Source organism: Spermophilus citellus (assembly GCF_964194105.1).
Source record: "Spermophilus citellus genome assembly, chromosome: 2".
In the NCBI taxonomy this organism is placed as follows: Eukaryota; Metazoa; Chordata; class Mammalia; order Rodentia; family Sciuridae; genus Spermophilus; species Spermophilus citellus.
This window is the reverse complement of record NC_138183.1, coordinates 201,317,764-201,344,061: the sequence shown is the minus strand read 5'-3', so window position 1 is coordinate 201,344,061 and position 26,298 is coordinate 201,317,764. Positions and strand designations below refer to the sequence as shown.

The 26,298-nt window shown below is 44.6% G+C and overlaps 1 protein-coding gene across 16 annotated transcripts in view; it reads right to left on the bottom strand.

Annotated features, from left to right (window-relative positions):
- Positions 1-25,982, bottom strand: part of PPFIBP2 (PPFIA binding protein 2) — a gene marked incomplete at its 3' end in the record, with an annotated part of 145,044 nt that extends 119,062 nt beyond the window's left edge. For 7 of the 16 annotated variants that reach the window (XM_081279531.1, XM_081279532.1, XM_081279510.1 and 4 more), the window contains exon 1: positions 25,188-25,546. Of the gene's footprint in view, positions 1-18,595; positions 18,843-25,187; positions 25,548-25,962 lie in introns of those variants that run through there. The other 9 variants (XM_081279509.1, XM_081279508.1, XM_081279529.1 and 6 more) reach the window with 5 other exon arrangements.
- Between the last annotated feature and the right edge of the window lie 316 nt (positions 25,983-26,298).

Here is a 26,298-nt window from a genome sequence, read left to right as displayed (position 1 = left end):
CAGGTTTTTGTTAGCTACCTGGTAAGGACTTATTCAACATTATTTCACTTAATGCTCACATGCCAATTGCATATCATCGTAAAGATATGATTATTTTTCCATTATAAATGGGAAAACTAATTAGGCAACTTGCTGGAGAATGCACACTCTTCTTGTCTTTCTTCCACTTTGCTGAGACAGGAACCCATTGAAGGGCTTTGAGCACACTGTGACATGATCTACCTTACCTTTTAAAATGGTTGTTCTGACTGCTGCCTGGAAAACAGACTGCAGGAATGAAGCTGTGAACACAGGAAAGACAGGCAAAAGAAGAAAGTAGCTTGGACCAAAATGATCATAAGAGATGCTATAATACTGATCTATTGGAGGGAAAAGCCAGTAAAATTCACTGATAGGTTGAACACAGACATGTGAGAGAGAAGTTGAGCACGACTACAAAATTTTTGGCCTGAGTCCCTGAGAGATCAAGAGTGACAAGGGAGCATGTCAGGGTAAAATAGCACATTGGTTTCAAAATGCCCAACATAGGATGCCTAAGAACACCTGGAAAAGATACCCTGAATGCCATTTGGAAATATATTCTGAGGCTCAAAAAGAAGTCTGTGCTGGAGATATAAATTTGGGAGCCATCTGAATAAAGAAGGTATTTAAAGCAACTTCATGAAGTGACTTAAAAAGTATATAAATTAAAAAAGAAGAATGTCTAGGACTCTCTGGAACATCCAGTACACAGCTATCAGGAAGAAGAGGATCTTATTTACCAAGGAGACTGAAGAGGAACAGCAAAGAAAAGTGAAGGATTCCAGAGCCAAATGAAGTGTTCCAGACAGAGATGCAGTTATGGGTGCTGCTACTGCTGAGTAAGACGGCAGAACAGCTCTCTAGACTCCTGCTTGTGGTGGCCTCACTGGCTCCCACAGCCTCACCTGTCTCTGTATTACCTTAATCCAGAGGACTGCAATAGCCACCTAATTGGTGGCCTCCCTCCAAGCAGCCTTCTCCACTCAACCTGTACTCAGACTCATACATCTCGGTGGTTCTCAAACTTCAGTTTTTTGGGGAGGGAAAGAGGAAATACTGGAGAACGATAATGGTCAAATTATACTGTTATATCATGTGCATGAATATGTAACAAAAAAATCCCACCATTATGTACAATTATAATGCACTTATTTAGGAAAAAAATGAACTGGGAAAATAAAACAACCTATTTATCGGATCACTAGGAGACCTAATGAAGCACAGATAAGTAAAAGAGAGCCTGGCCTTCATAGTTCACTGAACTCTTCAAGTAATTCTGACACCAATAAAAGTTGAGCCCTGCACCAAGCACTCTTCTGCTTAGAAAGTATCATGGCTGGCCACCAGTCAGAGTTGAATTTATGGATTATCCTCTCCAGGGACTCTCTCCCATCCCCACAACAGACTGACTACTCCAGAGCACTAGCCATATAATGCATGAGACTCCTTTGTCTCAGTGGTGAGATCCTCAAGGGCAGGGCCATGTCTCTGACCCCAGAGTTCAGCTCACCTATGCTAAACAAGTGAACAGAATCAACAATGCCTGTGGGAGGCAGCTGGAGGCTCCTGGGGCTAAATTCTCTTATCTATAAGCCTGTGAAGTAAGTTATCTGCTTCTAAAATACAGTGATGGAATGGGTGTAGGATAGACATTCCCACTCCAAAGGGGAGAAATGGAAGGAATAAAAGTCCCAGGTCTGCACTGGAGAGGATCCCAAGGGTATCAGCTCAAGTCATCCACATTCTACCAGGGGCCAAAGTCTAAATCAAGGGCCCTGAGGCCTGAACAATATTTAGCACGATCCAGAAGTCATGTCCAGTCAGCCCAGAAAAGGCTTGACAGAAAGGAGAAGTACGCACACTGGGCCTGAGAAGAAAGCCACTCAGAGCAAGGCAGAGCCCCTGACTTTGTGTCATGACCCAAAGACAAGGCCACAGTTTTACCTTTCCTTGAGAACAGAGGGAGCTGGGCCCAGTGAGATACTCTGCCATGACAGAAAAGTCAAGGCAGGACAGAGAGATGCTGTACAATCAGAATTAAGAGGAGAAATTTTGATTTCTTTTGTCAGTGAATAACAGTAGCTTAATTAGGCTAAGAAAAGCTGAACAGGATAAAATTAAAGAATGCCAAAAAAAATTGAAGGTGAACAAGCTTGTTTCACCTAATCACAGTATCAGTAACTCCTAATAACAAACTGGCTTAAGGCTTTATAATATCAAAATACATTTTTCACATACACAGCTTCATATTCCCACTTAAATATCCCACATCAGGCTGGTCTGATTAGTAAGTCAGTTAACCAAAGTGAGGAGGCTGAGATCTGTCAGAATTGCTGAAAGAGCCATAAACCTGGGTGCAGGCTGGTAGTGCAAGGTAGTGTCAGGGTCTAAAGAAGTATTTCTTGTTTAGCATCTTTTTCCTGCTGTACCAGGTTAGTGAGTTGTATGAACTGGGCATTACCAGCCACTCCCTTCTGGGGGAGATCCAAGAGATCCCTAAGAATATTTGTGCTATAGTCCAGCTCTACCAAACATGCTGGAAATATTCCTTTTGCTTTCTGGACCTTGCATTTAAAACCCAGCCCAACTTTGATCACATGTCCCTGCCCCACCACCAGCCTCCTTTGGCAGACCAACCCAGATGCTTCCACTTAAACACTTAGCCAAATGCTCAAGCCCTTCTCACCAAACCACAGCCCTTTAAACAAGGTTCCACTGTGCTGAACAGCTTTTTCAACAACACATAGCAACAGCAGGGCAATCAGTCACAAAGCTGAACAGCCTCCTCTAAAGACCACAAAGAAACACAAGTCACTGGGACCTCACCTCCAGGTGCCAAGAGGCCAAACTTCCAGTCTCACTATCCCATAGTCTCAGGAACAGGAGCAGTATCTCCCTCCTACCTGAAATGGCAAGCTGCTTAAGAGAAACACCACCCCAAAGACATGAGCATGAGATGCTGCCAGCCAAGCTCAGCCCAAAAGGAGGAGCAGGGTCTGGCCAGGAAGCAGGCGAGTGAGAGGTTCTGATGGCTCACACCAACAGCACATCTGACCTCGGAGCTAGAGGAACAGTGAGAAGTTGACATTGTTTCTTCCAGTGTCCCTGCTTAATACTTTGAAATGTCTGCTTAACCTTCCTCTTGTTTGTGCCTATTTCTGCTTTTGATATTCTATGCTGCCCCCATTCCCCAAACTGGTTCTTTTCTTCAACTCAAGGTCTAATTGTAGCAAAGAGGACACAACAATCCATATGGCCAAGGCCACGGGCCTTCCCCCAGGATGGTCTGAGCAGATCTCAGAAGACATATAATGCAAGTACTCCAAAAGGAAAGGGACTTGGAGTGTGTATGTGGGAAGGTGGGAAGTGGCAAGGCCAGGATGTGTGCCTTTGGAAAGAGTGAGATGGGGAGCCAGGCAGTGTCCAGGGAACAGAATATCACCAGGGCCCCCATCAGTCTGCCCTCTCATACTGTGGACAAGTTTATCTGCATGTGTCCTCACCAGAGCAGGACCCACTATAGCCACTTAGAGAACTTGAGATAGAAGGTTCTTTTCCTTCTGTGGGCCTTAGAAAGAGTGCATCTGAGAAGTAAATGTACATGAGAGTGTGACTCCAAGGCTGAGACGTAAAGGACCAGGACAGAACCAACAACCCACTTGCTTCGAGAGCTAGCTACCTATTCCCTAGCTACATGGCTCTTCACAATGCATCAAAATAATGGCAAATTACCTCATGACCAGACAACTTCTACCTGCCTGTTCTCACCTCAAACTACCTGCTCTGAAAGTTCATAGCAAGTTTCTTGCCTCCTACAAGAGGCAACAGTCCCGCCAGGCATGGTGGTGCCCACTAGTAATCCCAGTGACTCAGGAGTCTGAGGCAGAAGGATCCCAACCTCAGCAGTTTAGGAAGACTCTAAGCAACTTAGCAAGAACCTGTCTCAAAATTTAAAAAGAAGAAGAAGAAGGAGAAGGAGAAGAAGAAGAAAAAAGAAAAGGGCTGGGGATGTGGCTCAATGATAAAGTGCCCCTGGGCCCAATCCCCATTACCAAAAAAAAAAAAAAAACCAGTAACAATCCCTGTGAAAAGACTTCATCTTCATTATCTCATTTGTGAGGAATATATTATAATTATCACTCTTGTCTTTTAAAGATATAGCCCTGTGGCCAGGGAACAGGGAAAGTGACAGCAGGTGAAGCTGAGACCAGCTTGGGCAGAGTCATTCACTTCTACTCAACTAGAGAACTTGGACCCCCCTGTCTACCAGACAATGGCACCTCTGAAGGGAACACCTGGAAGCCACCTACTCTTCCCAGCAATAACATGGAAGGATGCAGGGAGTCAGGATTCTTCTCAGCAGAGTGCACAGAGCTCTCTGCTCCCAAGTAGTAGCAGGCAATGATAGCCGCTCTCTCTCCTGCCCACCTCAGGTCCCTGCCGGCACCTCCCAGGCTCTCTTTGACTTGACTTTCTCTTTCCCCACTCCCTTGTTCTGGACCATATGGAGGCCCCCTGTAGCCCTATGCCCAGCAGTCAGCAGGCTGTTCTCACCTCAAACTTTGCCTCTCCCTAGCCACCGCCAGCTTACACTGAACTTGCTGCTGGGTACACTCTGCTTCTCTGGTCACAACTTACTCTCACTGTCCCTCTGCCTGGGGAATCAGATTCCCGTGTCTCTTCTGCTCCCAAACACTTACATGCCCATGATCTTTTATCTCCTTCCTGTCAGACTCCCTTGCAGTATACTAGCATGTATCTTTCTTTGATGATAAATGGAACCCCTGGATTCCCCTCTTCTACACTTCAGTCCTCCCATCCATCCTGTGAAAAAGTTGTTCCTCCTCCCTTTGACCTACTGACATATCATCAATGAGTCCATCTCAATTATGCCCTCTAAGTTAAATCTGCATTTCTTGCCTTGTCCTGCTCCTTCCTCTCAAACCACACTAACGTTAAAGCCTCTGCTCTCTATGATCCTACACCCCCAGCTACTATGTCATGTTTCTTCTTGGATTCACGAGCCACTGTTCACCTTCCACTCCCCCTAATTCCCACTGTAGCGAATTTTTCACTCACTGAAGCTGCCTTGTCATCTAAGGAACTGTTCCTGTTCTTATATCCTAGAAAGGCAGTCTAGGCAGAGTTAAAAGTACAAACTGGAGTTAGACTGCCTGGGTAAGAACCCTGATTCTGACACTATGTGTCCTGGGCAAGAATAACCTTTGTGTCTCAGGTTTCTTCTGGATGAGATGGGAATAGTATCTATCTGAAAAGATGACTGAGACATTTAAATGAGTTCAGAAAGTAAATCATTTAGATAGCAGTCTATCCATGTAGACTGGACTGCTTTTCTTGGCATCACATCAGTGAGACAGTTACTTCATTTGCTATCCGGGACAAAGCACCTCTGGGTTCCTCCTTTAACTATACAGCAGCCTGCACTTACCTGTGACCCTTCCCCTCAAACAGCATCCAGTCTCCATGGGTCTCTCTGCAGACATGGTCTTCACCACCATATTCTTCCTGTTCTTGCTGCTCAGCCTACATTCACATATTCAGAACCTGAGCACTTCAGGGCCTCCTCTCACCTGAGCATACCTGGCCTTTCCCAGAGCAGTCCAAACTCATAAGGTGCATCTAGATCAGAGCCAACCTCCAACTGTCCTGGACTCATGAAGGTATTTATAACGGCTGAGACTTGTTAAGCATTCTCTCTACACTGAGCTAAATGTTTATATGTAGCTCATATCTCAACATTCATAACTCTTATATCCAAGCTTCACAGAAAAGGAAAGTGAAGCTCATAGAGTTGGTCAACTTGGCCAAAATCACACATCTAGGAAGCAGCAGAGATAGGATTTGAACTCAGGCAGTCTGACTCTGAGGTTATACAGCACTTGCTCATCAAGTCCAGCTACCTCCTGCCACATTCTGAGTCCCTGATACTTCAGCCATGGACAGCATTATGCTTTCTCATGCTGTCCCCTCAGCCAAAGACCCCCTCTCCAGTCTGTCCATCAACACTTATTTTTCAGTGCCCAGACAATTTTGCCCAACAGCATTCCCACCTCTGCCTGCCAAATAAACCAATGCTGAGACTTATAACATGTGCTCACACCTTTATTCTGTTTCTGCTTCAAGTGGCCATAGGATATCCAATGAGAGGACACTGACATCCTCTCTTTCCAGAACTTCCTACCCTGGGAGCAAATAAGTATGTAATTGGTGAGAATGGGAGAAACAATCAAGCATGTGCAACTCGGCCCCATCCTTCTTTCTCTCTCTAAGCCACCTTGATAAGGGAGGTGGCCTGCCCCAGGAGGAGACTTGCATTCATCTAAGTCCCTACTAGAGGTGGCTGTTTTAATTCAGCAAAGGGATATACTGAAGACTCAATGGGTCATATTCTGTAAACAACTTTATTAGATATAAACCTGATATCTTGATATCCCTCTGATTCCTGGGCCTATTTTTCAATAATTGTAAAACAAAAACTTGGAAGTCATTTAAGAAGTATGAACAACTACTGTGCCCCAAACCAAACTAGTCTACTCTAAGTGAAGAACAAAGCAACAATACCCATAAAACTGTTGGGTCTGCATGGCACACTGATAACTAAAAGACCATCTCTGAGGGCAGGAGCACAATCACTAGCTAGGAGGACATCACAGCCATAGGTCACATGCCTTCTTTCCATATGGTGTCCTCTGTCTGGGAGCTCGGCTCCCCCAGCAATCCGGAGATGATGCTGTAATTTATTTTCCTACATAGGGCAATGCCAACAAGGTGGTTTGGAAAGACAGGCATTTATGTTGTGGCCACTGGACAATGCCTGCCAAAGTGAATTGGTTCACTGACATCTGGCTCATGGACAAGCCTTATCAGGTTGGTCAGTGTGAATCAAGCCTTAGGCAAGACAGACATTCCAATGAATGGGTAATGAGTGTATCTGACCCTAAAAACCTCCCTCACAGCAGTTCTTACCTCCATTTTCTCCCCTCTCCACACCTGCCTCTGTGGTAAACAGACCCTTATCCTACTGACAAGGCCCCTGCTGGCAGTGTGTCTCTTCAGTCCCAGAACTCAACCTTCAAAGGCAGCAGCCCTCATTTTCATTCTCACAGCAATGAACACACACTTATGTGTGCACATACATATTCAATTTACCTCCAGGGAGGAATAAATGGACCTGACATCATTTCACTGCCTCAGACTGATCACAGGCAGATTTAGAGAAATGCTTCAAATCCAGCATCAAATTGAATACTTACTAAAAGCCTCATCTCAAAAATCAATACAAGCAAGAGGTTATTGTTGAAGTAGATGATAGGCAAAGAGGATTCATTATACTATTCCTTCTACTTCTGTGTGTTGGACTTTTTTAAATAATTAAATGTTAAATAGAAAAGCCCACCACTTAGGGACATAATTTGGGGGGGGGGGGGAGACGAGGGGTATATGCAGGATTCCTCCTTCCCCTCCTGCAGAACTGAAATTTGAACTTAAATTCCTGATGACTCATATGGTGCTGTTTCTACAATGTCAGATTCCCTGAGTATGTTCTAACATCCAATCAAGCTCTCCTCATGTCTCATCTCCCATAGTTTGGGCCCTTATCATTATAAAAGCTGCTTCCTCTGACTCTTCCCCAATCCATCCTTCCCAGTGTGGTAGAAATATCCCATAGCTCATGACATCACTCCCCTGCTCCCAAACTGTCCATGGCTGCCATATTTTGCAGCTTGGTTCAAGTATCCTAATACCATCCCCCTTCTTACCAAGTTGAGTCCCAGCCACACCAGACTACTCCCCCCCCCCCAATATACAAGGTTTTCCTGTCTTTGTTTTCTTTACGTGGGGTGCTTTTCTCCATCTATACTTTAAATCCCACCCAGTCTGAGGCTTTGTTCAAATGTTCCATATCCAGAAGGACTTTTTTGACACTGCTACCTCAAGTTCCTAAAGATGCTAGAATCCCTCCATTCTCTGTTCCTATCTTACCTTACAAGGTGGTGGAGAAGACCACCTTGATCATCAGAGCTATTTGTATTATAAGAATTATAATAATATAAACAGTAATTATATTATTTCTCAGTGTGTCTATCCCACCTTCTTAATTGAGTGATTAGAGAGCAAGAAGTATATCCTATTTTGCTTCTTTGTTCTCAGAGCCCAACAAAGAATCAGTCAAAAGTAGACAGTAAATGTTTGTGTTTCTTAGTGAAGAGTAAAGAGAGAAGGGGCATGTGACTTTGACCAGCATTCTGATAAGGGTTGGAGGTTGTCGATGACAGCTTCTCCATCTAACTTTGAGATCCCTCTTTTTTGCAGCCTGATATTCAGAGGCAAAGACAGCTCTACCATAAGGGGAACTAAGCCATGATTGGGCCTGGCATGAGCAAGAGACAAATGATGAATACAACTACATTTGTAAAAGACCAATGATAGCAGAAAATGTAACTTTCCCTAACAGATGATAAAACCAGGCCTTTCTCCTCATTCCATTAATTTAGAATGCTAAGCAACAAGAAAAAAAAAGTCTGAATTGGCGAGTTTTTGCTATTATCTAGAGTATTTGAGATCTCATGCATAAATTTAGCCCACAGCCAGCTACCTTCTAGGAGCCTCTCTAGCTGCCTGCAGAGGATCTGGACCCAGAATTTGACAGGCTCTAGATAAATACTAATTGAATTAATTTATTCTGTATTTTGAATCTTCATTTCAACATTTGTTGAATAGTTTTTACTACAAAGTTTTTCCTTTTGCGTTGAAAAAAGAAAACAAAAAACCAGAACTGGGCACAGTGGTACATGCCCTCTAGATACTCTGGAGGCTGAGATGAGAGAATCAGTTGAGCCCAGGAGTTCAAGATGAGTCTGGGCAACACAGCAAGACCTCATCTAAAACAATACAAGGGCTGGGGATGTGGCTCAATCGGTAGCACGCTCGCCTGGCATGCGTGCAGCCTGGGTTCGATCCTCAGCACCACATACAAACAAAGATGTTGTGTCTGCCGAAAACTAAAAAAATAAATAAATAAATATTTTAAAAATTCTCTCTCTCTCTCTCTCAAATAAATAAATAAATAAATAAACAATAAAACAATACAAAATGCCAGAAAGGGACCAAAGAATTTCCTTAAAGACCATCCTGTGTGCACTGTCAACACCCTCGATTCTGTCTCTGTCAGATGAGGAGGGGCTTCTCCTAAAGGCCTGTGCTGGAAAATATTACCAATTCTGCCTTCACTGGAGGACAAAGGGCCACAATGGAACCCAGACTGCAAGCAAACAGCTCAGGCCCAAGTTTTTCTGAGTTGAGTCTTTGCATAAGATTGGTCAACTTCCTCTACTGGCTAGATTATGTCTACCTTCCTTTGCTGGTCCCGTTTGGCAGGACCAGCAGTGAGTGCCTCTCTGTCTTTCACCATAATACTGAGCCTTGTTCTCTCAGGATTTTGGAAACACCTTTTTTAATAGCACAATTGTGTCCCCCTAAAATTCAGATGTTTACATCCTAATGTCCAGTACCTCAATATATGACCACATTTAGAAATAGAGGTAATTAAATTAAGGTGGACAGTAATTCAATGTAATGGTGTTCTTGTAAGATGAGGTTATTAGGACATAGGTGGGTACAGAGGGAAGAACATGTGAAGACACAGGGAGAAGATGGCCATCTGCAAATCATGAAGAGAGGCCTCAGAAGAAATCAATTCTGTTGACACCATAATCTCAAACTTTTGGCCTCCATAACTATGAAAAAATAAAAGTCTGCCATTTCAGTCCCCTAGTCACAGTACATTGTTTTGGCAGCCCAAAGCCCTCATCTGACCCTCATTTGATCTTGGACACAGCTGGGCAAACTTACGGACAGAAGACAGCCTTCTCTCCAAAGCTATTTGATCTTGTTCTGATCCACTCACATTCCAGGGAAGACTTTGCTTAATTCTCAAACAACATCCAGGTAAGGGCATTTCCCTTATCTGTAGTCTTTGAATCATGCCTGGGGACTAAGCCCAAGATGCAATGAGGAGGAAACCTAGGACCTCAAAGATAGCCCAGCTGTCCTGATACATTCAGGAAACAATGAGCAGCCTGGGGGAATAGCTTAGTGGTAGAACACTTCACTTGGTGTGCATGAGATCTTTGAACCTCAGCAATGCAAAAGGAAAAAAAAAAAAAAAAAAAGCACCAACAGCTGAGACAGCCAAAAGCAATGGGCCCAGCCCTCTTTTCTTCAACCTAATTCAATAGCTCCAGCATACATTGTGGGCAGGGAGGGGCAGGACCTAGCCAGTTCCCTAACCTTACTTGCAAGTCACAAGACACTTGTCACTCAGATCACTTCCCTCCCCCAGAGCTCTGAGGTCAAAGATGGTTTAGGGACTTTCCCAAGAAAAGTGATGCAGGAATCCCCCATTTCCACACATGGTGCTGTAGATCAAAGACAAGCCTGCAGAGCACACCACACTAGATATCTCCTGCTTGGGGACCAAGCAGTCTTGCTCCTGGAAGTCTGCCAGCTGGAATCTAGGGGAGTAGAAAAGTCTGAGTCTCCTAAGAGCCTCTCCATTCTTTACCTCTTCTTTTCCATTGATCAGGGCTGTTATTCTCCCATAGAAGATACTCAAATAGTTCCTCAGATTCAAGTAAGAAGTGAAAGGTGTAGAGGTCTACATGACTCAAAAGGGCCAAGAGACAGTATTACAAAAACCAAGTCCCCACATTCCAGCCCAGACCAGCCCCAAACTTTCTGAGGCTCCTTTCGTGTCAAAGTGGGTAGGGACTTCTTCCCCTGAAGGAGGACAAGAGCAGGAGGCAGCGAAGATATCTTGCTACTATCAGGCTGCTATAACAAAATTACTATAAACTGTTAAGATAGTTTAACAACCAAAATATATTTCTCACAGTTCTGGAGATTGGAAAGTCCAAGAACGCAGTTCTGGTAGAATCAGTGTCTGGTGAGAGCCTATTTCCTGATACATAGATGGCACCTTCTACCTATGTCCTCCCATGGAAGAAGAGTCTAGCTAGATCCTTCTGGCTAATGAAAGGACTAATGACTAATCCATTCATGAGGGCTCTACTCTCATGACCTAATCACTTCTCCAAAGCCCCACATTCTAATACCACCACTTCAGGGGTTAGGATTTCAATAATATGAATGGGGGATGACATAGCTAAGATGAAGAGCATATTCTTAAAACCTGTACTATTTATGAGATAGATTAGTTTTTTTCTTTGAGTAATACACATTGATTTCTTGGATTCTTATATAATGGATATTATGCCTCCCATACCCAGGGCTGGATATAGGCAGATCCTTTGGTTCAGGAGCTCAAACATGGTACACATATTCCAGATTTTCTCCAGCAGTTGCAGGTCTCTCTAGCAGTACCTGACAGAAAGCAGGTACTTGGTGTACCTTCAAGACTGCAAATTTCCTACAGATCATATGCACTCTTAACAATCTCTTGGCACCTTTCTCAGTTATTTCCCTATGGTCTTACCGGGTGGCACTGCTTAGGAACAGTGAGTAGGCTAAGTTTATGATACTTGGGGGCCATCTGGGGCAGACATCTGACAGAGAAGTCATAGCCAGGGAAGTAAATTTGGGAGGCCCCAAACATGGAAGCTAAAACCAAAGCTGGGCTTTAATGGGGTCAGGGAGGCAAAGTACCAAGTGCTGACCACATTCATGGCTGGCTTCAGACTTGAAGCAAAAGGTCCCTGGCCTCATACACTGATTTTGAGCATGCCCATTTTAACTCTAGAGATGGTCTTAAAAGAAGATGGCTGAGGTGTACCAGTGTCACAGAGAGACCTCATAATTGCACTTAGTATGCACCACACACTAGAAGGACACCTATAACCAGTCAATTACTCCAGGAGTTACTTAAGTTTCTGTACACAGTGTGTAACAATGATGTAATGAGATGCATTTCTCAAGTAGAGTATAGGATCCTTCTCATGAATACCATTCCTCGTTCAACTGTTACTTGAGTTAAAATTCTCTTTCAAATATAAGTAATCATGACATTCGAGGACTAGATTTGTGACACCAGGGCAGCCCTTAATAGTTTTTAAAATGTTCTTTATTAGTAGCTAAAACACAGAGGTAGAGCTTTCTGTCCTCTGAAGTCTCCTGTTAATGTGAGATCTTGAGTAATCACAGCCCAGACATCATTCTATCTTCTCCCTGAAATGGCACTGTATCTTCTCTAAGGTTATTATTGCCTCCCCACGTGATTTTCTCAAACTTTCCGAGTGGAGGAAAAGCTTCCCATTTGGAAGCCTAAAGGACTCAAGACCACTCTGAGGACAGAAGAAAGGTGAAGCTACCAGGGCCAGGTATGTGTTCTCAGCTCCAGGAGGAGAGCCAAGCTGGACAGAACAGGGCCCAGGGTATACCTGATCAAGCAATAAGGACTGGCTGGCTCTACAGGATACAGGATGACTTGAGCAGGCAGCCCCCACCAACACCCACCAGCTCAAAGCCTGAACATGCCTACCATGGAAACAATACTGTCCTTTCATGCAGATGTCCCAGCACCTACTCCACACCCCTGCATGGGCAGGCTCACAGCAAATGCTTACTGAACCATATCAGCCCCTTCTCTCCACCCCCACATCCCCACCTGAGTTTTTTTGCACAGATTTCTCTGACTCTCATCCTTCACCCAACCCTTCCAACCCATTCTCAAGACCCACTCTCGAGTACCACTTTCACCAAACATCCTTTAGGGATGATAGTCTGGGGTCCCAAACAGGTAAGGTTCATTATAATTTGTTACTAATGACAAAGTAGCCAAAGATGAGGAAATTTTTGTATAAATGAGAAAATTGGGATTGTCTTGTCCTATTTTAATATACTTTCTTGAACGGGAAAGAAAAGAGAGGAATTTAGCTAAGAATTCAGAAATTATCTATAGCAGTCAGGTATTAACAGTTTCTAGATCCCATGAAAATCTATGCAACTTTTAGAGATTTACCTAAATAATATATATGCTTACATATATTAAGTGGGGCCAGGATGTGCTTTGTGACAATCTGGTCACACCCACCAAGTGTTTCTCAAAGTGTTAATGTGGTCTACTACACGTTCACTGACCATCTTCCTTCCTCATCATGATAAAAGTAAGTTTTCATGTAATGGACTCTGTATAATCTGGACTCTGAATATGATAGCAAAATAGGCAGAAAGAACATAGGTTTGAAATCAAGCAGACTGAGTGTACATCAAATTCAGTCACTCACCAGCTAGGAAAGCTTAGGAAAGTACTGCATCCTCATGGAGCCTGCTGAGCTAAGTCCTGAAAGGCTGCTATGAGACAGAAGCAAAACTCTGCTCAATGCCTGAGGCATGGTGAGGATTTTATAAAAAATGATAATGGCCAATCATTATGGATTTGGGAGACCCCCAGCTAAACCTCATTCACTTCTCAGTTCTAACCAACCTAACCACTGGCTATTTTCACACATGCCCCTTAATTTCCAGTCCCCCTCCTTTGCACATTTCTGTTCCCTCTGCCAGGAATTCCCTTCACCTCCACAGAGTCCCTTTCTGTCTTCAAGACACACCTCAATCACCACATGCTCAGGAAGTCCAACCTCTTTTTTCTAAATACTCTTATTTTCTTAGTGTTTATTACAGCCTGATTTGAGTGAGAGGTACATTTCTTAAGTTCCATTCAGGCAGGGGTCATGTCTTTTTCACCTCATGTCCCACTATCCACTACTTTCCTCAAAGAAGAGGAAGGTTTAAAAATTATTTAGTGACTGAAATAATGAGAACACGAGCCTACTTGATTCCAGACTACTTATAAATTATGCTTTGCCTATGCTCCTAACAGGGTGTAGTTTTCCCAATCCCAGTGGGATAGTTCTGACTCTGTGGCTGCCATCTCCTCCCTACCATTTTGTCAGGCCATAATATCTACCCAAACCAGGATATCATGGCACTCAGGCATCCATGTTGCTTAAACACAGCATTCTCCGTCTTCCCACCTACCATACCCCACCCAAAACCTCAGCCCACTTGAATAAAGCCCTGGTGCCCACAGACTCCCCCGCCTTTCTTGGGGCTGGAACCTGCTCTGGGCCGAGACTGTAAACAGTCAAACTTCCCAGTATTGTGGCCAGTGTCCTTCTGGATAACTCCCTTCTATACCCACCATTATTGGATGCTGGGAGCTCAGTGCCTCAGACCACAGGCCCTGGTTCTCTCTGTCCCAGGATGCTGTGTTTTCACAATCTTCATGGAATGGCCCATGGGAAAGAAAAAGCCTTCATGTTGTAGCCAGGCAATTAGGCCAAGGGAGGCACCAGTAAAGAATACACATAGTTTATCACTTTTCTATGGATCACAGCCTCAAAGTTTTAGCTCACAAAGGGATATCCTTGGAGCCTTTCCTCTTTCCCTACCCCCATCATTAAGTGGGATATTCCTCCTATGAGCTGGGATAGAGAAGTTTCTGCACAGCTTTAAGGCTGCCGGTCCCTGGCCTTTCACCCTCACTCCACCCTACATGTGCTAAAAGTCATCTCTGTTCAGAAGCCACTAATTATTTCCCACCATCAACAGGATAAAGTTTCCCCTTGCCCACCCCATTATCTTAGTTCCAACTTTTTTCAATTTTTAACAACTGGAAAGAGTCTAGGTAAGTTTCCTCATTATTTCTTTATCCCAGCTTGTTCATTTACATAAGAGACCTCTATGTCCTTAACTCAAAACATTTCATTGACCACGAAGGATCTTTGCATATTCTCATCTTTCCTCACACAGAAAAAACCCACCTGCCCTAAAAGGTATATCTCTAGTTCTAATTCCTTAGGACCCAGTCCCAATTAATTGATTTACAAAACCTACTGTCAAAATCTTGCAGTTCAAATTACATATAAGATGGTGTGAGGAAGAAAAAAAAAGAGAGAGAGAGAGAAAAGTGTCATAGAGTGGGTAGAGAGAGGTGATGGGAGGGGACGGGAGGGGAGGGGGAAAGGAAGGGTAGCAGCAGAATACAAAAAACATTAATATGGCTGTATGTATAAACGTGGCTGTAAAACCAATGTGATACTGCAATCTGTACATGTGGAAAAAAAAGAATTCATACCCCACTTGAATCAAATGTATGATATGTCAAGATCATTGTAATGTTTTCAGCAACTAATAAGAAGAAATCTTGCAGTCCTTTCAGATAGTCCTTTGACCTCTCAACACAACCTGCCTCCCTTTATTTCATGAAATCCTCTCTACTCAAAACCATTTGGACAATAAATGCCCTTTATCTTATTTTAAGAAAGATACTTGGCCTTAGAGACAAGCTTGAGTTTCTTACACCATTTCAAACAAATATCTGCCTCCTTTTTTGGTTGTACTGGAGATTGAACCCAGGGGCATGCTACCACTGAGCTGCATCCTCAGCCCTTTTTATTGTATTTTGAGTCAGGGTCTCATTAAATTGCCCAGGCTGGTCTTGAACACTTCCACTGAGCCCTACAGCCAGTCCTGGGAAACAGATTTATGCAATCCTCCTGCCTCAGCCTTCAAAATAGCTAGGATTATGGGTGTACACACCAGGTCTGGTTATCTGCCTCCTCTTTAACTCCCTCTACCATTACTACCATGGCCCCCTCAAGTCTGCATTCTGAGAAGTGTGGAACATAGTATCTCCCTCACCCATCTGAAAATAGTAGTCACATCCCTATGATCCCCGTGTCTTCCTATCTATACTCAAGTTCTTCCAAAGCTTGTAGGACAAGAACCCTGGCGTGCCGCAGTCTGGCTGGGCACAAATCATGAGCCACTCAAGCAGGAACAAACTTTTATTTCCGAACTCCCCAGAACGCCACCCACGCGGCCCTTTCAGGAACACCACACACCAATGGGAACTCCCCTCCACTGGAACTTCACCAACCAACCAACTCAACTCTCCCAGAATCCCCGCCAGAACTCCAAAGTAGCAGCAAAGGTCTATATACACCTGAATACACAGCTTAACTTAACCATCATCATCTCAATGACTCACTGGCATCACCTCTCAACCACTCCCTCTGGCAAAATGCCAGGTGCCACCCCGACTCGGCTGTGGCCCTCAACAGCTTTGCAGCATATGCGGTCCCCTGCCCACATGCCTCCAGGTGTGGCCAGTCTTGGCCAATGTAGGGATGAAGATCCCTTACCAAGCTCTAAACTCAAGATTTCTATTAATGCAGCAGGCTAAGCCAATTTATCTGAGCTTTTCCACAGGGACAAGTAGGACACACTAATTGATTTTGGGAGCCTAAGGGAAGGACTTTGCACTTACCCTGCCACCACTCACTGAGCTGGTTTGGGCTCTGAGATCTGTGTGCTTCCCTTGTCCTGAAGACTGGTGACCAGCTATCTGAAGCCAGACTGTGACCTACCTTGCCACGCACTTTTGCCTCCTGGACTTTCTGTTCACCTCCACCATGACTGCCCTTTCTGTGTCACACCTAGACACCTAAAGAATACTACTCCCCTGAAATATCAGTATAATCCCTCTGGATGATGCTAACCCCTCCTTTTGGCAAAGTATTTTTCTTTGGCTTCCTGAAAAGAGAAAAATAATGACAAACAATAATAGGGTTTGACTATCTGCAATGTGCCAAGAACTATAGTCAACACTGATTGCATCATCTCATTTTCACAACAAAGGTAGGCCTATTATCTTAACCCATTAAACAGATGAAGAACTTAAGACTCAGAGAAGTAAAGAGACTTGCTCAAAGTACCAACAGCAAACCTGTGTAGAGCTGGAGTTTGAATGGAGAACTGTCTGATTCAAAGGCCCCATTCTACTTTATTTTTTTTATTTTTTATTTTTTTATTGGTTGTTCAAAACATTACAAAGCTCATGATATATCATCTTTCATACATTTGACTCAATTGGGTTATGAACTCCCATTTTTACCCCAAATACAAATTGCAGAATCACATCGGTTACACACTCACATTTTTACACAATGGCATATTAGTGACAGTTGTATTCTGCTACCTTTCCTATCCCCTACTATCCTCCCCCCTCCCCTCCCCACCCATCATCCCTCTCTACCTCATCTGCTGTTGTTCAATTCTCTCCCTTGTCCCCCCCCCTTTCCCCTCACATCCTCTTCTATGTAATTTTGTGTAACAGTGAGGGTCTCCTACCATTTCCATATGCTTTCCCTTCTCTCTCCCTTTCTCTCCCCCCACTCGTCTTTGTTTAATGTTAATCTTTTCCTCATGCTCTTCCTCCCTGTTCTGTTCTTAGTTGCTCTCTTTATATAAAAGAAGACATTTGGCATTTGTTTTTTAAGGATTGGCTAGCTTTGCTTAGCATAATCTGCTCTAATGCCATCTATTTCCCTGCAAATTCTATGATTTTGTCATTTTTTATTGCTGCGTAGTACTCCATTGTGTATAGATGCCACATTTTTTTTTATCCATTCATCTATTGAAGGGCATCTAGGTTGGTTCCACAGTCTAGCTATTGTGAATTGTGCCGCTATGATCATTGATGTGGCAGGATCCCTATAGTATGCTCTTTTAAGATCCTCAGGGAATAGGTCCGAGGAGGGCGATAGCTGGGTCAAATGGTGGATCCATTCCCAGCTTTCCCAGGTATCTCCATACTGCTTTCCAAATTGGCCTTACCAATTTGCAGTCCCACCAGCAGTGTACAAGTGTACCCTAAAAGCCCCCATTCTAGAGTTACCAGGGTCCTCAGGGTCAGGGAGGCCAAGCCCCCAAGATGGAGAAAACCTGCACCTATCATGAAGAAAGGTAGGAGGTGGGCAGGAGTCAGTTTCCTTATTTCCAGGAGCAGGACAACAATCCCTGCCCGGGGCACTATGCAGCACCAGTGAGCCTGAGCAGTGAAACCCTAGACAGACACACACAGGGCTGTTGTTGCTGTTACCAGGTGAGCAGTATTCATTGAAGAACCAGATGTCTTGGCTGGCTGCAGGAAGAGCTTATGTAATAAACTTTTTCATGACATCTAGTCAAGGTAAGGTGTCAGAGCCAAGAACCATTCCTTCACTCTGGCAAAATGTTGTATGATAAGAAACTGCCAGTCCCACCCAAAATTACATTCTAACTTCTCTCCTCTCCCCATACCAATCCACTCTCCCCTACCCACACTTCCTTGCCTGCCTGTTTCTCATAAAATTTAGTTTTGAACACTCAGTTAGATGTCACACATCCCAGTGTGAAAACAGTCCTATCGTTCCAAGTTCATATATTTTAGCATTTATCTTACCTCCTTTCACCCCTCAAAGCATCCATATGGGCCAATAAATAAAATTAAGTCTAATACTCTGGAACCTTCAGAAATCTGTTTCCCAGGACTGGCTGTAGAGCTCAGTGGTAGTGTTTGCCTAGATGCACAAGGCCTTGGGTTTGACTCCCAAGCACACACACATACACACATGAGCATGTATAAATACACACCCCATAAAGTGGTAATAACACTTCCCCTACCTCATGAGACAAGCCCTTTGTCAAAGCTACCATAGCTAAAAGTTCTACACTTTCTTCCCCTCTATCCCTCTACAAGTCCCATCTTTACCTTTGATGCCTCCATGAAGAGGTGGACTTGTGCTGGAAGAAGGAACTTGTTGCCCCTGAGAGAGCTGTCCTGTATATAAGGCAAGGTCTTCTTAGTTTGAGTTGTGGCTCTGTCCTTTTCTGTTCTTTCAGTCCCTACAACAGACCTCTTGGCTTCTATACAACTCTGTGTCTCCCTCTCTCTTACACATAAATTCACATACACCTGTCAAACAATGGGTTCCTTCTGTCAGAGCTTCTGGGTCTTTCTACAAGAAAAAAGTTGAGAAATTTTGTAGGACTTCTTGGGACACCTAGTGCAATCAAAGAAGTGGTCCTCCAGCTCAGAGTGGTCCCTGCCCAGCCTGAAAGACTCAGCTGTATGTAATGGGTTTGTTCCAACATGCACACAAGTTGCTGTGGAATCACATCTTTACCCTGGAGAGTTGAGGCAGCAATTCAGACTGACCCCACTAAAAACCCTTCCTTATTCACCAAAACTTTGGCTATCCCTAAGCAGACAGAGAAACCCTGGGATTAGGATTTCCTGCTATACTATCCTCATTCCTAGGTAAAAATAGCTATTCCCAAAGTAGAGCACCCTGGGAATTCCACAGCAGCTGCAGGCCAAAGTAGAGGCCATGTAGGATCTATTCCCTATACAGTATCTAAGCTAACTAGTTTCTTCCTAGAGAGTTGTTAATGGATCCTCCACCCACCTGCCTCTGATAAATGATTCCTAAGCCTTGGAAAACCCAACTTTCAAGTTTGCAATCTATGGCTGTCCCTGTGTTACTTTACCATGGGTGAGCAGGCTCATGCACACACTTTGTTCTCAGTGCAGTGGCAGTGGGGACAGGCAGGGTGGCAGTGGGGACAGGCAGGGGTAGGAGGTGCATGTGTGTGTGTATGTTTATTTCTACACAACCTCTGAACAAGATGAAGTGGAAAATGGAAAGACCCAGCTATATAGCTCCAAAAAGCCAAAGAGGCTTGTAAGTTTCCCCTTAAAGTGGACTCCCAGTATTCCTTGTGTCTTTTGTTTTTGTTTGGCAACCACATGTCAGGTGATAATGTTTCACATGCATTAACCCAGCTCTGCCTTAGTAAACTTAAGTGACCAGGGCACATGGTAAAGGCAAGGCATTATATTAGGAGGCTAAAGGCTGGAGCCTGGCTGCACAGGGAGGTATGAGAGGGAGGGGTGAGAAGAGGAGGGAAATTCCACCAAGTCTCTTGGCAGCAGTGCAGATTCTAGATAAGGTTCTCTCTCATCATCTGACAGGTGTGGCCTTCAGTCAGTCAGCTGGATCCCTGACCCCTGCCCCTAGTTGGAGGAAGTCCTCAGGACTGATTGCCTCACCCAGCTAGCTGTCACTCCCACCCTCTGCTCCCATCCCCATTCAAGTTCTCATGAACTAGCAAAATGTGTCCCTAAAGTCTGTATGGGGTAAGGATGTTTGGTTCTTGGAATACCTTTTTTCATGAAAATGGTAAACTGATGAGTGGTTGTATTCCCAGAAAAACACAATTAATTTACATGTACCCACACTGAGCATAACAAGTAGAAGAGTTCTGGTACCATAAAAGCACTCTTACCTATTTAGCCCCACATGCATGGAGGACACAGGACAAACAGGAGGCCTCGTGAGCCTTTTGGCCCCCACTGCATTGGCTGCCAACAGACTACAGGTCAAAACCCTGTATGCCTCCAGCCTTAGGTCCTCTGCAGACTGAATTCACCCCAATCTGGTCTCATTCCCATTTTTCATTGCCTAACGGAATCTCCATCTGGACCTTCTGGCGGCATTCCTCTGACCAAACACTGTGCTACAGATGACGGAGTCCCAGCCAGAAGGCTAGGAGACCTGGGTTCTACCACCAAGAGGGGGGTGTCCTTGGGCAGGTTATTTTGGGTTTCACCATCCTCCTTGGTCAAAATATAAAGGGAAAGCAAGAATCCATTCTGATTCCAAAAGGAATCAATCACCCTCATTTCCCTTCCCCCTTCCAAGAAGTTCCTCCATGCTCTCATGCTGCTAACAATTGCCTTATTCTTCTTCCAGCAAACCAGAACAAAATGTCAGTGTCCAAATTGACTCCTTTCTCTCTCTTTCAAATCCAAGTAGTCACCAAATCCTACTGGATTTGTTGGCAAGCTCACTTGCTTCCATTCCCTCCTCTCCACTGCTACTATCATTGCCTTGATTCATGTCCTAAGCTACCTCCATGAGTTATCCAATAGTCCATCCTCACAAGAAATCCCTCCCTCTCTCTAACCTGTACTTTATAGCTCCAAATCCTCCTGAAAACACAGCTTTCACCATGTCTTATCGATTCTAAAAAACCCTCAATGTCACCGATGTCATACAATTTGAATTCTTTAGCTCTAGATTTCAAAGATTTACATGATCTGACCCCAGTCTGAGATCCCAGGCTCTCCTCTGTTAGTGTCCCCATCCACTCCAAGATACTAGTCATGCAGGCCCACTACTCTTTGGGCCTGTCTGTCTTTCCAATCTTTCAGCTTCTGCTCCTTTTCTTCCCTCATCTTCCACAAAAAATGAACTACCCCTTTTCCTCTTTATTGAAGAAAACACTGCAAAGCCAGCCAGTTCAGGGCCCACATTTACCACAACACTTCCTGAACATCTACTAGATAGTGGGCCATACACAAGAGCTGAAGCAGCCCAAAGCAGTTCAGAGCATAGAGAGAACTGCAAATAAGTGACTTAGGTAACACAGCAGAGATCTAAATTTGTTGCACTGTGTATATATTAGAAGCAAAGAGTAAAAACGAAGATGGTAAGGAGTTTTCAAGAATTTGATCAGCATCCTGAAGAATTAATAACAGTTCATCCATCTTGCAGAGCAGAGACAACAGATATTTCCAGGGAGAGGAAACGTGTGTGCAGAGGCAGGGAGACACATAAAAGCAGAAATGATTGAGTCCCTTGGTTTGGGGAACATTGGAGATGCAGCTGGAGAGCTAAATTAGGGCCAGCCTCTACACTGCCTTGAATGTCTTACAAGAATGTTATATTTTATCCTATCAGACAATCTCACCCTGTTGGTGTCTACAGATGTGTTACAGAAACCAAGATTACTACACAACATAGAACAGGGTGATTAGAAGCACCGTGCACAATGAATGCTTAGCCCTCAGTGTGCATACATGTATAATATGAATGTGACAGAGATACAGAGAGGAAATGAAATTACCAAAGAGTACTAAACCAATGACCCTAAGGCCAAAAGAAATCATAAATTTGCTAAAGGCAAAGCTCAGAGTGAGCAGCCCTCTGGAATTTTGAGACCTTAAGGAGACTGAGTTTAAAGCTCAACAGATGGCTCTAGGGCATCATTTCCCAGAAGACTATTTACCAGTTATGTGGAAGATAAGAATAGGCCTCAAGACCCACAAGGTCCAACAGAGCTGGCTTTAAGAGAAAACATAGCCAGGTGGGTGGCACATGCCTACAATCCCAGCAATTTGGGAGGCTTAGGCAAAAGGATCACAAGTTCAAGTCTAGCCTAAGTAACTCAGCAAGTCCCTAAGCAATTTAGTGAGACCCTATCTCAAAATAAAAATTAAAAAGGGTTGGGGATGTGGGCTGAGGCTGTAGCTCAGTGGCAGAGTGCTTGCCTAGCATGTGTGAGGCACTGGGTTGGATCTTTAGCACTGCATAAAAAAACTAAACAAATAAAGGCATGCTGCTGTCCACCTACAAGTATAAAAAAAATTAAAAAGGGTTGGGGACATAGCTCAGTGGTAAAACACCTCTGGGTTCAATCCCTAGTACCTTTCCACCTATACAGACTACAACTCACCTTTCCTATATTCTTGAAAACAGGGGCACATAAGTGCCATCAAGCACTAAAATGAAAGCATGATGCTAGAAAACAAAAGTCCAAGGGAAGTGGAACTCTTGAGGAAAGAGGAAGCGGGAAAAATAGTGACTCAGGAAAAAACAAAGCTACCAAGAGTTTTAGCCTAGTTGTGCCCACACCAAATAGTGACTGAGTGTCACATCTTGAATGGAGATGCACAATCGATGGAACTTAATAAATGTTTAAATACCTTGTCTCTTGTGCTTGTATAACTCTACCATCTCATATTTTGTACTAAGGGATCCACCAGGGGATTTTAAGCAGAAGGGCATCATGAACAGATTTGTAATTCAGGAAAAAAAAAATCTTATGGTCAAGTAAAAAACAACTTCTAAATAGTACCATTCCTCAATTCCAAAGTTAAATTCTCCTAGAACTGCTCCTCCCTCTTCATGTAGTGACTGACATCTCCCACTTCTTAGTCTCCTGGCCTACAGATTCTGTATTTACAGGGTCTCTTGGGTCCCAATTTCACCATTCTCTCAGGTCCCCAGATAAGGGCTCATTACTTCTACCCCAAATTAGTCTGCCAGTCTCCTAAGTAGCCTCCCCAGTCTTGCTTCCCAAGCATTGCCAGAGTCCACTACAGCCACTCCTACCAGGCAGTTGTCAGAATCTCCTGGGGGATCTTTTTTACAATATCCCAAACCTACCTAATCTGAACTGTTCCTAAAGCTCCCTCAAGCAAGTCAGTTTGCAAACTACTACTTTAAATTCTTGCTATAGATAATGAAGTGATAGCCACCCTCCCCTGAAAAAGTTAGAAATGCAGAACACCAGATCCCAACTCTGAGCTACCCAATCAAATCTGCATTTGAAGGAGATTTTCAGTGAGTCTTATTGTTAAAGTTTGAGAAGCACTGCTTCTCAAACTTCCACAAAACATTTACTGGATTTTCTGTTTCAGGCTGGGAGTTGGGTCAAGGGTCAAAGTTTCGACTTTGAGCTGCTCACAGAACCATAAGTCAATCCTCTGCTTAAAATCATTTGACTCCCATGCCTTCAGACAAAGTCTGAATGAACTTCTTTCTACACCTGGTGTTTTTGGCCAGCTGGGGCCATGTTCCATTTTGTTACCTGCTTTACTGTTAACCACCCACCATAGGGGTCAGGCTGGACTGCTGGCCACTTGTCACTAGTCTGAGCTTGCCTGCCTCTACAGCTTTCACAGCCTAGGTCACTCCTACTCACTCACCTCTGCCTGCAGAAACCTTGGAGAAATCCTTTGAGGTTCATCACTTATACCACCCCTTCCTGAAATTATCCCAGATTTTTTATGCTTAAATGAAAGATGGGAATTTCCCCACTTTGTTCCTACCTCCTTCATGTAATTAATCTTACTTCACTTAGTCCTACAGACATAGCCCATCTATGTTAGCTACTGCAGTAAAGAGATCATGATACTCAGCTTGTTTTCCTAGTAGCAACAAGCTAATGACTGGTACATTACCAAATCTCAAAGTAACACTATTAATGTTATATAAGGGATGGGAGTCTAAATGTGCTTTCAGTAGTAAAGCACATTTGCCTAGCATGTGCAAGGCCCTGGGGTTGAAACCCAGCACCACACACACACACACATACACACACACATACACACACACACAAAAAAAAAAAATCCAGGATGAATGCAATAGTGAAAGACTCACCAATCTCCCTTGTCTCTCACTTCAAGATCAATTAAATATAAATTTAAGCAGAGAAAAATAATTTATAAATCAGATAACATTTAAAATGAATTGTCTATAACTATACTGAATATACTAATACATGAGAGTATGACTATCCTAATACATGAAAGTATGAGTATGACTATACCACTAATAAAAGACTAAAGATGAATTATGTCTGCTGTTAACTACCTTTCTGTAGTTGAACATTTGACTTCACAAAACACCGTTCGTAAACATAGTAGTTTTGTTTTATAATCAAATAATGAAGGGTAGAGGAAGGAGAGATAAATAGAAAGAGAGGAAACAGACTAACCAAAATTTGGAAAGGGAAACAGATCTCTACCAAATATCCAGCTGCCTTAAAAGATATAATATAATCGGATTTTCACTGACTAGAATGCCTGTTTTGATCCTACCCAAATCCCAAGTCTCGGGTCTTTAAATATATAATCTTATTTTCTTCTGAAGGAAAACTACCAGTCTGGAGTTGGCATGTCAAGCGGGAAGGAGGGTGCACTCTTAAATAGGACCATCCCCATATTGCAGTCTACTGGGAATCAGCGGCTTGGGCTTTTGAAAAGCATGCTGCATTTTTGCAATTACAATATAGCATTGGTCTTAGCCCGGGCATTGCTTCTGGACACACACTTGTTTGAACAAAGATTTGCCTAGGTGAACAATATTACAGCTGTCATACCGACTTGGGCTCTCTAGTTTACACTGAACGCTGAAGTAACCACCAACTCCGGCATCTCCAGGACTATCCTGGCACCTGTGAGAGCGCGGGCTGTCGGCGGATTCGGGGCAAGGCGGGGTAAAGATCCCAAGCAAAACCGTAAGAGTTATTTCTGGCTAGAGAAAGGGGAAGGTTCCCGTCCTCTCGTCTGGAACACCTTCCCGGCCCAAAGAGGCACAGACCTCACGCCCCGTGTGGTTGTTGGATCTAGAGGATCTGTGTCCCCTGGCAATGCCCCTGTGGGGGAATCCCCTTCCGGACAGAGGAGAGCCCCTGTCACCTGGGGGAAGTTCACCTGAGGGAAGCCCACTGACCTGGATGCGTCAGGACCGCCGCTTCTCTCCGGGCGGATCAGGTGTGCGGGCCGCTCCGGTGCCCCTCCCACCTCCGAACAGGAGAGCGGAAAACTCAGTTCCAGGCCACAGTCCCAACGACCAACCGTCTGACCAACCAGCAGACCGACCGGCAACCGCCGGGTCCCGCACCCACGTGACGGAGGCGGAGGCCCTGAGGGAAGCTCGTCCCTGAGCGTCCCTCTCCCACCCCTGGAATCTCCTCCTAAGGCCGCCACTCCGCCTCCCTCTCGGGAACCACAGCCGGCCTCTGGGACCCGTCCGCTGCCGTTCCAGTTCCCCAGGGACCTGCCTCATCTCCTCCGCCCCCTGGGCCGCGCTCCGCGTGCAGGCTCCAAGCCCCGCCTCTCCCGGAGGACCACGCCCCTCCAGGGCCCCGCCCCGCTCGCTCCACCTCCTCCTCCCAGACCCTTCCGGCTGCTGGGCCCCTGGGCAGTTCTCAGTGTTGGTGCTCCTGGCCTCTGGGGTTTCGGTAGCCCCTCAGGACCGCTCCTGCGACTCAAGGAGTAAAACTGAAGAAGCAGGAAACACTATGCAGAGAATTGCAGGGAGAGAAACACCGAAAAACTTACTAGGGGCACACTCAGCGCATCAACCCTTGGGACGTCTGTACTTCCCCCACCCAGTGAGCGATGCAATAGAAATTGAGGTTGGCCTGAGGAGAGCCTCTTTCCTTGTCTGTGAGCCCCGCCCATCCCACGGAATCTGCATATTGGCAGGCTCCGTCCCGGCCCACCTTAAGTCCGGTTGTGCTCTAACCCCGCGACCTGGGGTGGAGGTCCCTCTAGTGGTTGGTGGCGAATGACAGCTCTGTGCCTGGTCTTGCGAATATCTGAGGACAAGGAGCACTTCCTGGGCCCAGCACCAAGGTCAGGTACCGTAGGTCCAAGAAAAGCTTTGGCAATGTCTGACCACAAAGAATGATTTCTTCAATCGAGAGTTCTGAGCCCTAGAGACCGATTCCAACATCGACCCCCAGTGTGCAACCTGAAGTCACACCACCAGTTGGTTGCTGTGCCTGGGCTTACACGGACAGGCTGCTCAATTCAGCTGATTAAAATCCTCCGTGAGC